The following is a 15,633-nucleotide window of genomic DNA, read 5'->3' as shown; positions in this document are numbered from 1 at the left end:
TAAATGAACAATAAAACAGTACAGAACCACGAAGCAAGGAGAAACGACGGCCTTATATGGCGTTTGTTTATAAAGCAGCGGAGAAGCTGTGTGAAGGCAGCTACACAAAAAAACAGCAGAGTGCCACACTCTGAATGTATTCTTCGCATCACCGTTGTACCCTCTGATCTCCCATTTCAATTCAAATGCCTCAAATTTCCAGTAAGGCTCTGCTTCGCGATGATAATTAATAAGTCTCAGGGACACACCCTACAAAAGGTTGCCATTGATTTGAGGCAACATTGCTTTCCTCCTGGACAAAACTATATATTGCATTCTCAAAAGTAATCTCAGTGCAGAGCTTGGTTATATTACAACCGGAGTGCTGAACTGACAACGTGGTATACAAAGAGATCCTTAACAGATAGTTATTGGTATATTTTCCCTCAGTTTAAAAAGGTTTTCTTTTCTTCTCAAAAAAAATTTAAAAGCAGTTCTTCGTCGCTGCGAAGCACGGTGATTTTGCTATATACATGTATACATATATATGTATGTATGTATGTATGTGTTTATATATACAGTGGAACCTCGGTTTACAAGTGTTTTACAGGACAAGCAAAAATTTTTAATAAATTTTGACTTGATAAACGAGTGATGTCTTGCAATACGAGTAGTATGGATACACTTTGTCTGCTGAGCGTCATGTGATCACAACTGAGCTGATGGTTCTTCTCTCTCTCTCCTTATCTCACTCACTCGCTCGCCTAGCGTCTCTCTTTCTCTCTCTCCTTATCTCGCTTGCCCAGTGCGTCTCTCTCTCTCTCTCTTGCTCTCTCTCCTTATCTCGCTCGCTCACTCACCCAGCGCGTCTCTCTCTCTCTCTCCTTATCTCGCTCGCTCACTTGCCCGTCTCTCTCTCTGGCAATCGTCTCCTATTCTCCATCTGAGTCTGTGTGCTTCACTCATATAGTCAACATTAGTACGAGCGTATACTGTTTACTACAGCATTGTGACTGTGTGTGTGTGCGCGCTGTGAAGTGCGAGTCCCCAACTTGCTCCCCAAAACATGAAGCTAAGTCTCAGTACTTTAACACCAGCTTCATTCAGCTTGAAACAGCAACAGCGCTGTTATTTATTGTAGCGGGATCTTTATAATGTTCCTTGTATGACCCATTGACGACAGGCGCTTATAGCATGTCTGCGATCTTTTTGGATGCGCTTATACGGCGAACTGCTACAGTGCTGGGAGACTGCATTTGCTTTGGGACACTCTTTTGCGTGTCGTCCCGTTGGGTGGAATCCCACATGAGTTTAGAAACTCACACCAGCCATGATTCTTTTTAAAGGTAAAGTGCAGGTTAATTTGTATTATGTATTTTACTTTAGAGTGCTTTGGATTGCAAGCACGTTTCCGGAACGAATTATGCTCGCAAACCGAGTTTCCACTGTATATGTAGATATGTATATATATGTGTATATATATATGTGGATATGTATATACAGTATACATGTGTGTATATATGTAGATATGTATATAAATGTAGATCTGTATATATATGTATATATGTGTCTGTGTGTATATATATACAGGTATATGTGTGTGTGTGTATGTATGTATGTGTATATGTATATATATATATGTATATGTGTATATATATATATGTATATTTATCTGTATGTATATATGTATATGTGTGTGTGTATGTATTGTGGTGGATTACTGGCATTTTACTCTGGCCCTCACCCCCAGGCCACCAGGAGGAGCTCTCCCCACAGCATGATCATGCCACGAGTTTCAGCAGGGCATCATGGACTATGTAGTGTTTATACACAGCCCTGCTGGATACCTTGGGGGCCACCAGTCGTTGCTGTAGGGGGGCTCGTAGGCTCACATGTGCCCTATAACCCGGGAGTACATCATAGTCATGTGACAGGAAGAAACGATGTGCTCCCGGGGTGAAGAAAAGGACTGTTTGCCCTGACCCGGAAGGAATAAGGAACTGTGGACTGATTGGGCAGGAACACCTCCGGGTCAGGGTGTATAAAAGGATTGTGGGAAAGCCCAGACAGTGAGCTGAGCTGGGAGGTAGGAGGGCGAAGTGTCTGGGCGAGGAGGAAAGAGTATTGATTGGAGATTTATTGGTGATTTATGAGTGTAGAGTGGAGGGTGCTTTGTGCACTGTGTAATAATTAAAATAACAGTTATTATACTCTAACCTGGTGTTCAGAGTGGTACCTGAAGGTGTTAGAGGTGGACCACGCCTCTATCTGCTACAGTATTTACTGTATGTATATGTATGTGTATATATATGTTGATATGTGTATATATATATGTAGATGTGTATATGTATATATATATATAATATATAGATATGTGTATGTGTAGATATGTTTATATGTATATATGTATATGTTTATATGTGTGTGTGTCTGTGTGTGTGTGTATATGTATATATATATATATATGACAGCAACACTCATAAAAGTGACAAAACAATTACATTGACAGTCATGTTACATTATTTTTAAAATGTTTCCTTTTCTTTTTCATTACTTTTTTAATACACTACTTCTCCGCTGCGATGCACGGGTATTTTGCTAGTAAACCCATACAATATAAACTATCAAGAAATTACAGTATGTAGTTTCCTTTTGTTGCTATTTTTGCTTATTATTTTGCTTTTCTTGTTCCAATCATAATTTTTGTGTTATCATATAATTATTATAATTGATCCTGTCAGGCCTCAATAACAAAAGCCAGATCTGTGCTCCACATCAAGTCTAAACCAACAGTGTATGTCTCACCACTTCTAGTTACCTAGGCCCAAACTCAAAAGGCAGGCTTATGACCTGCACAGGCCCAAAGTAGAGCAAAGACACTAAAATATCAGTAAAGCTGGAGAGGAAAGCTATAAACCTGTGGACCAAGAAGCCAAAACAAGGTTCCTTATTTATCACAAGGATTCAAAAGTATTTCAAAGAAAAGAAAGGCAAAAGCAAAAAATAAATAAAACAAAATAGGTTTGAAATGAACAAAAAACCCAATACAAAATTTAAAAAACAGTAACTCAGCCAAATACCAGAATTAAAAAACCAGAACTTAAAAATGCAAAATTGAGAATCGAAGAATATGAATGGGTGGGAGGTGGTTTCACAACTGCAACATCAGGTGGCCTGCCCTCCTTAAGGTTCAATATAGACACAACAAGGAAAATAATAAAAACAAGCGTATAAATTTTTATTTCCGGCGCCGCATCCGAGTGGCAGCCTTTCCAGCAGCTCCGTGTATGACTTTATCTTTTTACCTTTTTTCTATTTTTTTTCTCTATTTCACTGATCACTTCTACCACTTTCTTTTATGTGGAATCGCTCCCTGGACACTTTTTACTATTTTTACTACTTGACATGGATTTTTACACTCCGAGACTCGCCTATTCAAGTAGTCAACTTAAAGCACTGAGAAGAAATGCTCATGCCGGTGTGGTTCCTTATTTACCTGACGAGGTAAGAAGACGATATTGGGGCAGCCGAGCTGGCGCAAAGATAAAAGATAAGATAAAATCCAGGCAACTTGAGAGAAGTTGCTCATCGATTTCAGAAGATTCATTGAAACTGAAAATGCCCTTGCTTTCCACGTTGTCATCGACTCCTCACGAGCCGGGAACATCAACTTTAACTGGGCTTGCCACTTCACCAGCGGAGCACAGAGAAGACTGAAACAATCTGTACTAGCTGAAAGTAATGATCACTGCAATGGCCACTGCCACCGCTCAAGATGTAAAATAGCTCAAGAATGATTTAAAGAAAGATATAACGAAAGAAATTAATGATATAAGGAAGGAAATAAAGGACATACATAAGACAAATGAGAAGCTGCTTCAGGATATTAAATACCAGGAAAAACATTTCAATAATCACTTTAAGGCAGCCTTTAAAAGTATGCTAGAAAAAAATGAGGAACAAATACAGGAAAATGTCTAAGTGTGAGAATAAACTCAGAGCATTTGGCGCTCAGTTGGAAGACGTTAAGCAAACATTCATGACTCAAATTGAAATAGCTGAACTACTGGCATCTACCGGTGATCGAAAAGCAATGGCTGCAAATTTTTAATGCAAACTACTCGGAGACAGACTTGCTGCACTGGAAAATGGATGCAGAAGGAATAATATTAGAATCAAAGGTCTCCCTGAGAATTGTGAAAGTCCAAACGCAGTGAAATTCATAGCTGAACTATTCTCTAAAATAATTGGAGAGGACTTCAAATCAGACACCGAGACAGCAGCAGCTTGCCGCATAAGGGATTCAAATACCTCTAAACCTAGTACTCTTATTGTGCATTTCAAAAAATTACAATCTAAAGTACATATAATGTTACTTCGCGGACAGAAACTAAATTATATTTGAAAATAACCACATTCATATTTTCCCTGATTTCTCACCCTCGACAGCTGCTAAACGTGTCGCTTTTTACAACATTAAATAGTGGTATAAATAATAATAAATAAGGTTGAATGGAACTACCTTTTCACACATTGGAAAAATTTGGGTTTGGCCCAAACATTTGTGCATGGATCATACTATTGTATATCAGTCCAGAAGCTTCAGTTTATATTACAACATTAATTCAGACTACTTCAAACTAAAATGTGGTAGTAGACACCACTGATTTTTATAATTGCCATTGAACCACTGGCAGTTCACTTTCAAAATGCTTCTGAGATAAAGGGGATTATCAGAGAAGGACTTGAACAGAAAATTTCTCTATATGCAGATAATATGGTACTGTATATATCAGACCAAATTTAACTTTCCAGCAACACATTTCTTTCACTATCTTCAAATTACAAACTTGGTTAAACAAAACCTGACCAATTTTCCCTCACCACTCACCTACCTCTATGCCAGGAAAAATATTGATCAGTCTTGAGAACTCAGACAGTATCTCTGTAATATACAGTATAAAAACATTTTACAGTCACTCACTTTCAAAGATCCAAGAGTACAGTGGGAAAAGGATCTCTTACTAAACAACTCGGAAAAGGAGTGAAAGGTAGCAATGCACAGACTTCACTCAAGCTCCATATGCACAAAGCATACAATTATTCAACTTAAAATTATATATCAAGCACATCTGTCTTGTTTAACATTGTCCAAAATGTTTCTAGGGAAAGATCCAACTTGCAAATATTGCAATCAAGCTCCAGCCTCATTGGGTCACATGTTTTGGGCCTGCACCATATTAACATCATTTTGAACCAAAATCTTTAAATGCCTTTCAGACATCCTTGGTGTCACAATCCCTCCTAATCCACTAACAGCTGTATTTGGTGTTCTTTCAGATGGCCTTAAAGTGGAGAAGGACAAACAAACTGTAATTGCATTTACTACACTATTGGCACATAGACTTATCTTGCTAAACTGGAAGAATCCTAGCCCACCTCTTTCCTCACTTAGAGGATTTGTACAAAGCTTTTTCAAAACGTAAAAAAAGTAAAGAACTTCATGCTGAAATGGGCTGTCTTCTGTTTTGGAAAAGATCTTGATAAATGACAAGTCTTATATGTTTTACTTACATTTTTTTCATCGAATTTCCGGAATTTATTTGGACTGTTAGATCCCATTTGTGGTTTTTGGAGTGCTGTGTTTTCTTTTTGTTATAAAGGTAATAAAATATTTTTGCAACTTCCTGCAATGCCATCTTGAATTCCATGAGTGCCACCATTTTGTGGTTATTGTGGCAGCAGTTGCTACTGAGTTGCTAGGATTGCACACCCTGAGGTTCACAATGTATGACATCATGAGCAAGACATGATAAAGGTTGGTGTCAAGAATTTTCAGACTGTCTGAGTTGAAGCAGAAACCTTCACAAGCTTTGAGAAGTTTCTGGATGAAACATTGGGAGAGTGTATCTATTAGCTAAACAACATGGAACGAATGGTCTCTTTTTCTTAGTCCAATGTCTTATGTTCTTAAGACAGGAAAGCAAACAACTCCATGCTAAAATGGCTATCTTCTGTTTGGAGAAGATCTTAATGAATAAGAAGTGTTATGATACGTTTAAGTCAAGTCAATCAGACTTTGTTTATAAAGCACATTAAAAAGAGCCTAAACTGAATCAAGTAATGTACAAGATAAACTAAAAGAAACAGTTAAAATATGTGTACACGTCATAAAACCAGAGTCATGACAAACCATACATAAAAGATATATTCCAAATACCTTCCAGACACACATACACACACACACATACACACTCTTAATCATGAATGTACATGAACCAGCATATACAAACATAATATTTAACATCTTATTGGGGTCAAAGGCCAGTGAAAACGAGTAAGTCTTAAATGATGATCTAAAAGTAACTAATGTCAGGACAGACCTACAGTAATATAATTAGGTAAGCTATTCAAAAGTGGAAACGGCGAACACAAAAGCCCAATTCCCTCCTTTGCTTCACCTTCAAACTTGGCATCACTAAGAACATCTGGCAGGTAGACCACAATGTTCTCATTGATATGTAAATGTGAAGGAGTTCCAAAAGGTGGAGGGGGGCATTACTTGATTTCAAAATCAATTCTGTAGTAGACTAGAAGTGAATGGAATGAGGTAAGTATTGGTAAGATGTGGTCACACTCGCGAGAGCCTGTTAGTTGGCAAGTAGTTAGTAGTCTTCTGGACTAGTTGCAGGTATTATAACGTTGCCTGATCAATACATATTGTACATACAGTGAGTTGCAACGGTCCAATCGTGATGTTATAAAAGCAAGAATGGCCTTTTCAAAATCAGTAAAGAAAAGAAAGGCCTTTACCTAAGCTAAAAGTGTCAGCTGGGAAAAACTACACTTAACCACAGAATTTATCTGTCAAATTTGAAGGAGCTGTCAAAAATCACTTCCTTACTGAAGATTTATGATGTATGGTGAGTGATCCAAGAACAACATCAGGGTCCCTCAAAATGTTTCTGCTTAAATTTTATTTTCATATTAATTTCTTATTTGAACTTTTAGGCTCCTTTTTGGGTTTTTTTTTGGAGCACTAAGTTCAAAGTTTCCATTAGTTTTGTTATTTTTTAAAAGTTGTATTAAATAGTTTTGCATCTTTCTGCGAAACCATCTTGAATTCCATGGGTGCCACCATTTTTGTGGTTATTGTGTTGACAGTTGGTAGAATGGGACAGCCAAAGATTCATGACATCGTGAGCAGGACAGGATAGAGGTTGGTGTCAGGCAGAGTTTCAGTTTGTGGATGCAAGATAATTCAAGAATTATATATTTGGATTTTGACAACTGGTTTTCTTGGTCCCAGTAATGAACATTTCCCATACTTTTGACAATGCTTATCTCCAAGTGCCTTATTAAAATTTCTTGTTACAGTATCTATTCTAATTCAAGTCCAGAATAGATCATAGCAAGTTGTAACTCTGGCTTATGGAAAAAAAACAGTCAAAATAAATGCAATACTGCTGATAGCAACTGAATTTTATGAAGGGGGATGCTTACACAATCAATTGTGGGTGGGGGTAGGAGGATGGATTTAAACGGTACTCAGTTTCACTTTCTAAAGTTGATTAATATTATTTATTTTCCATTAAAACTGTTTCAGGAAAATAATTGCCAGGCATAATACAAAAACCTGTATCTACATTTCCAAAATGTTTTAATAAAAAATATTATTGTAGCCCAGAGGCTGGCTGCTATAAAGGCAAAAACGAAGGAAGATGAAACAGTAACGTCTGGAAGCTATGTGCAAACAGCAAAACCACAAAAGGGGAAAAAAATTATAAATAGAGGTTTTGGCAGACTTTTTTATAATGATGTCAGCCCCCAAAGAGCCCAGAAAGAATCATTTTTAATAACCTGCCTCCTGACTAGATTTGAAAGGCCTAAAAGAGACTTTTTACAACACCCTTGACATAAAAAGCTAACTCTGACCTGTGTTCAAAAGAAGATAATTTAAAGGAACTTGCTAAAATTAAGCTTTGCATGAAGTGAAATGTGATGTGAATCATATTTTCTTCTGATCTTATTATTCTCTGCTTTATTTACAGTTATCACATAGCTGGATCTAAAAGTCTTTTATATTTTTATCTTCTATTACAGTTCATCAGAAATTAATTTTAGTGGGTGGATGTTACTGTTCTCAGAACCATTGCCTTTACTGGTGGACCTTTATGTCCTTTCAAGCACCATGTTTTTCAGCAGTTTACCTGGCACTGAACTTAATGAATCGTGTTTACCTAGGACAGTCTTGCTGTACACATCTATAGGATTTTGCAACTAAAACACATAAGATATGAATCTGAAATTAAAAAAAAACTAACAATTATATATCGCAAAACAATAATACTTTGGGAAATCAATAAGCACCTGTGTGACTATCAAAAAGTATCTCCAACGTAACACTTCTATGTAAACAGGTAAGGTCATTTATAACAATGTTAAACACACATTGAAATTAAGTTTGAAATGTAAGTCTTCAATTATTATTACTTGTGTTGTAAATGATTTTAGTGTTATTTTTGTGACATCAGAATGACATTTTGTTTGTTTCTGTGTCACCACCATTTTGTGGACAACAATGCCACCAATAGCTAGTCATGTTGACCAATGTTGTGTCAGTGCCTTATGTCATTATGCCACTGCTATACATGATGGTGGTGTGCTCCAGAAGGGGTCCAAACGTTGGATCAAACCTTAGGAAGAAATTACTAGTGCTTAATTAAAGAATTATTAGGGTCTTGCTGGGCAAGATCTTTTTTTTCCTACAGGTTCTGCATTAACATCTTGGTTTTTTGTTCTTTTGTGACTCCTGTTTCCTGTGTTTGACCATGACCTGGTTCTCTTAAGCTTTGTCTCGCATGTGTGTCAGTGGAACATTCGCCAGGCTCATCTGAGGTATGCAATACCATCCTGGGTTGAGAGAGGTGCTGGCACTAACTGTGTCCTCTTTTGTTTACTCCACACTACCAGGAAGATGCCCAGTGAGGGTAAATGACTCTGCCACTTCTCGTCCCCCACCTATAAATCACAAGGCCACCAGAAAGAAGCATCCCCACAGGATGGTGCTGCTATCTGGTGACTGATTGGAACCCAGTTTCAACGCCTGATGGCTTCTTTGATTTCAATAGGCATTTTCTGGTTTATTTTTGCACCACAGAGTTGTTGTTTCCGTTGATTCAACAGGGAAGACCAGGTTGACGTCCCAACATTTCTTCTTTGAACTTGTCTTTCTTCACTCGACCATGGCTTCTTTTCTCTTAAAACAACATTAATTCTCTGCCACTCAATCTAAAAATAAGTCAGTTTTAACAAACCAGTCATATATGACCTTTGCAGGCTTCTGACCAAATGAAAGGCCGCGCACCACATTATCTCAGTGCCCTAATTGTGAGCTTGACTTTCTCCAAGGCCTCCTTCCCCTTCAGTCAGTTCTGCATTATTTCTTTTGTTCTAATTTATGATTTTTTTTTTTATTTTTTATTTTATGTTCATGATCAAGGTTTAGTTCATTGCTCCTTTTCATGTTAAATGTTAAAACATTTAGAGTGAAGAATTACATTTTTAAATTCTATTTTGAGTTTTTAATATATTTTAAGATTTTGTATTTACTGACTGCTTTTGTTGCTCCTTTTGTTTTTATTTCTAGCTTTGCACCTTTCTTTTCTTCTCTTTTCTCTTCTGTAATTTTGAATTTTTCTATTTTTGTTAACTTATTTGACCAGCTTCTTTTGTTTTCTTACTTAAATTGTTCTGTCTTTTGTTTCTTTAGATTTAAGAATTACCAGTTTCTACCATATTAGCATTACTGTGTATGTCTTAGGCACTTTTTTCTCAAAAACTGCAGGCACCACAATCTTTTGAATAACATCGATTTGCTTTTTCGCAACTATAGATATGCTATGACAAAATGCCTTTCAGATCACTGTCTGTGTGGAATGTGCATGTCTCCCTTGGTCTTTCTCCCAGTACTCCAGCTTACGTCTTACTGTACATCCCAAAGATCTGTAAGCTACCTTAATAGATAATTCAGAATTGCCTACTAAGTGAGTGGTTGACTATAGGCAGATGAGTGCGTCTGCGTGCCATGCGATGATCTGTCTTAATTCATTCCTTTCTTTTATTCAGTACTAAATGGACTGACCCCATCAACCTGAAAAGGTTTAAATGAAATGAATTTAGAAAATGGTTAGAGATGGAGGTATGCCAAGGCTGGTTTGTAATTTTCAATATCATTCCACTATTATGCATATACCATAAAAAGAACATTCAGTCGTATCCACATAAAACAGAACCAAATAGTTTTCATATTTGTAGTTTTTGTGGGTAGTTGAGTTATATGCTGTGGAGTCAGAATTAATATGGACAAAAAAAAAAATAGGCCAAGTACTGCGATTCTTCAAATACTGGCGCATATTCATGTGCATTTATACAAAGCTTTCATGATATTAGATTTCTTGAAGAATGTTTTAATTCTTGAGTGATTTTTCTCTAAATTTCTCACAAAATGTAGCTGTAGTGAGGTAAGCAATACACAATTGTGCCCATGATTAAAATGTACACTATCACTGAGAATGTATAAATGTTACGTTTTAAATGTACAGGTATTAGATTTTCTCATTAATTTTCAGTTGTATGTGGCTTTTGGATGCATGATTATTGAATTAAAGGGAATTTGCTGTATTCGTCGTTATCCAGATTGTTTATCCCAATCCATGTGTTGATTACCTTAAGTTAAAAACTTATGAAACTTGGAACTTATTTGCATTGTAGTATAATTTAAGTTTAAACTAAAATTAATTTTAAAAACATCAGTCACTTCACATCAATATGATTTGAGTTTTTTTCTTTTTTTTGCATTTTTTTTACTGTTTTCTATAACAAATTGCTCAGAGGTGCCATACTAAGTTAGTAGGCCTAGTTGAAGAACTGGCGCACAGTGTACAGTATTAACAAAGATTATACTGTGCAAGAATGTACATAAAATTATGGGATTTTCTGTATTGTTGGCATCATTCTTCGTATCGGGGAGAAATAATTCAAACACTTCTTATTGCACACAAGTCAAGTCGAACTCGTACAACAAATGACTTCATAGTCAAAATCGTTTGAAACACTTCTTAAAATACAAACATTCTGCTGTAGCTATCTAGACAGAAGCTCTGAGCAAGTAGTTATCATTTAGAGGATTTAAGAAAAACATGAATAAGACGTTCACTTAATATAAGGCACACAAATGTTTCAGTAGTTTTAGCATTTAGGATTCTCCATTTTGACCCAGCCGTTTGCAGTCTGGTGTGCACTATTTGTAGGGTAGATGACTTTATGCCTTTATAGAGCTCTAACAATTAGGATGAACAGGCAGAGAGTACTTCTCTGCAATCCCCACTTAAACCTACTAAAAACTAATAAAATCATATAAACCAGCTTTTACAATACTCTGCTTAGCTTGCTGCACATAAATGTGGTTAACCACCCACCAAAGAAGACACGGGACTGTAGCCACATCTGGAAACATATTAATACAATTAAAGGAAGTACTATCACTTGCAAAATGAAATCAGTTAATATTACAAGCGTTTCATCTATAATATGATGACAAACTAAATAGGCCAAATGGCAACGCATGCTCTTTTTGCCAATTTGAATAATACATTAATCCATATTATACTGTTAATATATGAAAATAATGACAAGAAAATATAATGAATACAATATAATATGTATTCTGTATGTTTAGAGGTACAGAACGATAGTTTCAAACTCATTATCTGTGTGGAGTGTTTATGTTCTCCCAATATCTGTGTGTTTTTCCTCACCTTCCCAAAGATGTGCATTGTAAGCCTTTTGGTGGCTCTAAACTGGCCGGTGTGAGTGAGTGTGGGTATGTGTGCCCTGGCAAAAAATTCAGCTGTTGATCTACAGCATGTTTCTGAAGCTACCAGGATAGGTTAATCTCTAACTAGCTTATACAGTATGTGCTTGAAAGGAGGTAGACATTACATAATATGAAGTTGGTTCATTTTATTATGCTTTTAAGTGTAAAACAACCATTCCACCTTAAAAGTAAAAGTAAATATGTTATCTTTAATCAAAAAATAAGCATTGCAAGTAGAAAACTATTAGGTTTCAAATCTCTTTCAAAATTAGATCCTCAACTGGCCTTAAAAAATTTGCCCACAATGTGCTTCTAATTTATTCCACTTATCATCTCAAATTTTTTCCATTGTTTAGGCATGTGCATTTTTAAAAACAAAATCAAACATCAATACAATTTAATCAGCCCCTAGTTTCCTCACTTGTTTCACCTCTCTTCAAGACACATATCCAAAACTCAAACTACACGTTCATGTCACATGCTGCGTAAAAACAGACATTTTCACAACCTGTGAGCACCTATAAAAATGCGATATCCTTGTTGAATCCAGGTTTGAGGTAGTTAACCATTTTGTTTTTTTATTCTTCATCTTGTTATCTTTGCAGTTATACAATAAGACTTAGAAATTATTACTTCTTTCTCAAATGGAATTCCCCTGTCAATGTTGCTTATAAGTGTATGGGTTTTCAAATTTTTCAAGGTATTAATTAATTTTGATTCATTGTCTGCCTTGCTTTGTCTTGTTATGATTTATTTTAAGCTCAACTTTAAAATAACCATGATTCAAAGTGCTTAACAAAATGAATAATACTACAGTACTTTTAAGCGCTTTTTTATAGAAGATATACAAAATTGGGGTTTTATGAACAGGTCTTCTGTAACTGTGTTTCTTCTATGACTTATTTTGCCAATATGTAAATGCCAATATCACTCTCTATACTCCTGCTTCGGTGTAAAGCTAACATGCATCTAAAACAAGTAGTAGAGTTTCTGAGATTAACTGGTATCTGGTTTTACTTTCTGCTAAGGAATCTAACAATGGCTGATCACTTTGTTCTCATTTATATATGTTTCTTGAACATATTTTACAGAATCTGCTGTGCCACTGACTGGAAAATATGCGAATACATCAAAACACTACGTGCTTCATTCTTCTCTAAGAAGAGTTTAATAAAAACTCTTCTCTAATTAAAATGAACATTATCTGTTGTCACAAACATGCGATTATGAGACATTTTATGGGCATTTATGGGCTTGAATAAGTGCATGTACCCACCAGACCAGGGATTGGCGCTGCCCTCTAACTCCTCTCCTCTTTTCCTGCAGAACAACAGATGACGCATCAGCTTGAAACAACTTCCGATCCCCAGAAGACAACATAATGTCACTTCCTGTTCTGGCCCCAAAAACCCAAGACGTCATTTCCAGTCCCAGGATGCCACTCTACTATTATGTCACTTCCTTTTTCTGATCATATATGACAGCCATTTTGTTTGTTTACTCAGTTTTGTTTTGGATTCATGTCTATAAAGACCTATTACTACCATAACTTCAGTGCAAGTATACATTGTGGATCCCCAACTCTTTTACGCTGTTTGTGTACTTTCTTACACTGTATAACATTTTACATTTAAATGAAATGTAATCATTTTAATGAAGTAAGCCATCCTTACTTTTAAACTTTCTGAAATAAGAGAATTACAGCTACTGACTAACTTTTGCACTTTCACCTAAAGTTGTCAGTTTGTTTTTGCTCTAAGAGCATCAGTATAGCTTGTGCAGTGGGGCATTGCAGCTTACCAAACGCACAACAGCTCTTTACATGCACTTTTACCCAATGAGATTGGTCACCTTTAGAAAAGGCCTTAATTCAAAGCTTAATCAGCAGCAAAACAAAGGCCACACTCATTTTTTGTGCATTGCATAATACCTTGAATGTCATAAAATGCACAGAGATGCCAGTGTGGTCAGACACTATGAATTAAGCTGATCCACCGTTTCCCGATTGCAGGCAGGATTTCAGCAGACCTGAAGAACAGATGAACTTTCAAGATCTGGCTGCCTTCAAATGAGCAAGACCAACACATCATACTGATTCATTTGTGACACCATTTTAGATTTGCCATCCCAGAATTCCTACACCAGTGACTGAACAGTGAGGGCCTTAAAGGCCTTCTGCTCTCAACTTGTAACTACTTGACCCTATAGCAATATAATGCTAGGTTACACACACACACACACACAGCTGTGGTCAAAATCATCCATCTCTCCTGCTATTAAAATCAACACAGAACCTTTAAAATGCCTTGGGCTGCTAATGGTTGGCGGCTTCATCAGTGACCACTATAGGAATGGAGTAACATCCCACCACTGCAGATCCAGAGGTTTATTGGCTCTATGCACTGAATCTCACAGTTCCACCTGCCTACCGGTAATCTAAGAGGAAAGGATGAGGAATAACTGATAATACAAAGGAGGAGGAGAGGAACAGAAACATTTCTGGAAGGACTACCTAAAGAAATTGTGTTTTTGTTGGCTGAACCATCTCTATCATAATGTACCAATTGGCCACAACATTAAAACCACATTCCTAATGTTGAATAGGCCCCATGTGTGCCAACAAAACAGCTCTGACCCATCAAGGCATGGACTCCACAAGACCTCTGAAGGTGTTCTGTGGTATCTGGCCTCAAAACGCTACCAGCATAGCCTTTAAGTTTTAAGTTGTTAAGTTAAGTTAAGGTGGGGCCTCCATGGATCAGACTTGTTTTTCCAGCGCATCTCATAGTTGCTCAATTGGATTGAGATCCAGGTAATTTGAAGGTCAAGTCAACAACTTGAACTCTTTGTCATGTTTCTCAAACAATTCCTGAACAATTTGTGCAGTATGGCAAGGTGCATCATCCTGCTGAAAGAGGCCACTGCTATCAGGGAATACTGTTGTGATGAAGGGTTAGTCGTGGCCTGCAACAATCTTTAAGGTAGGTGGTATGTTTCAAAGTATCATCCACATGAATGTCATGATCCAAAGGTTTTCCAGCAGAACATTGCCCAGAGTATCACTGCTTCCATCAGCTTGCCTGCTTCCCATAGTGCATCCTGCTGCTGTCTCTTCCCCAGGTAAAAAATAAATACACACCAAAACATCCACATGATCTAAAAGAAAATATGATTAATTAGACTATCCTACCTGCTTCGATTGCTCCATGGTTCAGTTCTGAAGCTCACACATCCATTGTAGGTGCACTCAGCTTGGACAGGGGTCACCATGAGCACTCAGACCAGTCTGTGGCTATGCTGCCACTTGCACAGTAACCTGTGCTGCACTGTGTGTTTTTACACCTTTTCTTATGGCCAGCATTAAGTTTTTCAGGAATTTGTTGCATTCATGAACCTATCACTGGTTATTGATCCTTGAACCATTTTTGGTAGGTACTAACCACTATTTACTGGGAATATCACACTCTCATTTTGGAGATGCTTTGACTCATTCGCCTAGCCATCACAATTTGACCTTTTTCAAAGTTGGTCAGATCCTTATGCTTGCCCATTGTAATGAGATAATCAATGTTATTTACTTCACCTATCAGTGCTTTTAATGTTGTGGATGATCAGTATATATATTGTGAATACTCTCTATTTATCATTTTACACATATCATATCATATAATAACATTCTTTAACCCAAACAATCCAGCTCTTGGCCACAGAAGGCCAGAGCCTATCCTGTTAGCAGTAGTGTCAATGCAGCAGCCAGCCCCAGACGAGGCACCAGT

General features: G+C 36.9%; 1 long non-coding RNA gene across 1 annotated transcript in view; it reads left to right on the top strand.

Moving 5' to 3' along the window:
* Positions 1-13,397, top strand: part of LOC120528604 — a 34,836-nt gene extending 21,439 nt beyond the window's left edge. Inside the window, exon 3 of the long non-coding RNA XR_005633558.1 lies at positions 13,184-13,397. This is a non-coding gene — a long non-coding RNA (uncharacterized LOC120528604). The remainder of the gene's footprint in view (positions 1-13,183) is intronic.
* The last annotated feature ends 2,236 nt before the right edge of the window (positions 13,398-15,633 follow it).

This window comes from Polypterus senegalus, chromosome 4 (assembly GCF_016835505.1).
Source record: "Polypterus senegalus isolate Bchr_013 chromosome 4, ASM1683550v1, whole genome shotgun sequence".
In the NCBI taxonomy this organism is placed as follows: domain Eukaryota; kingdom Metazoa; phylum Chordata; class Cladistia; order Polypteriformes; family Polypteridae; genus Polypterus; species Polypterus senegalus.
The sequence above is the reverse complement of the archived record's forward strand: the minus strand, read 5'-3'. Positions and strand labels throughout refer to the sequence as shown.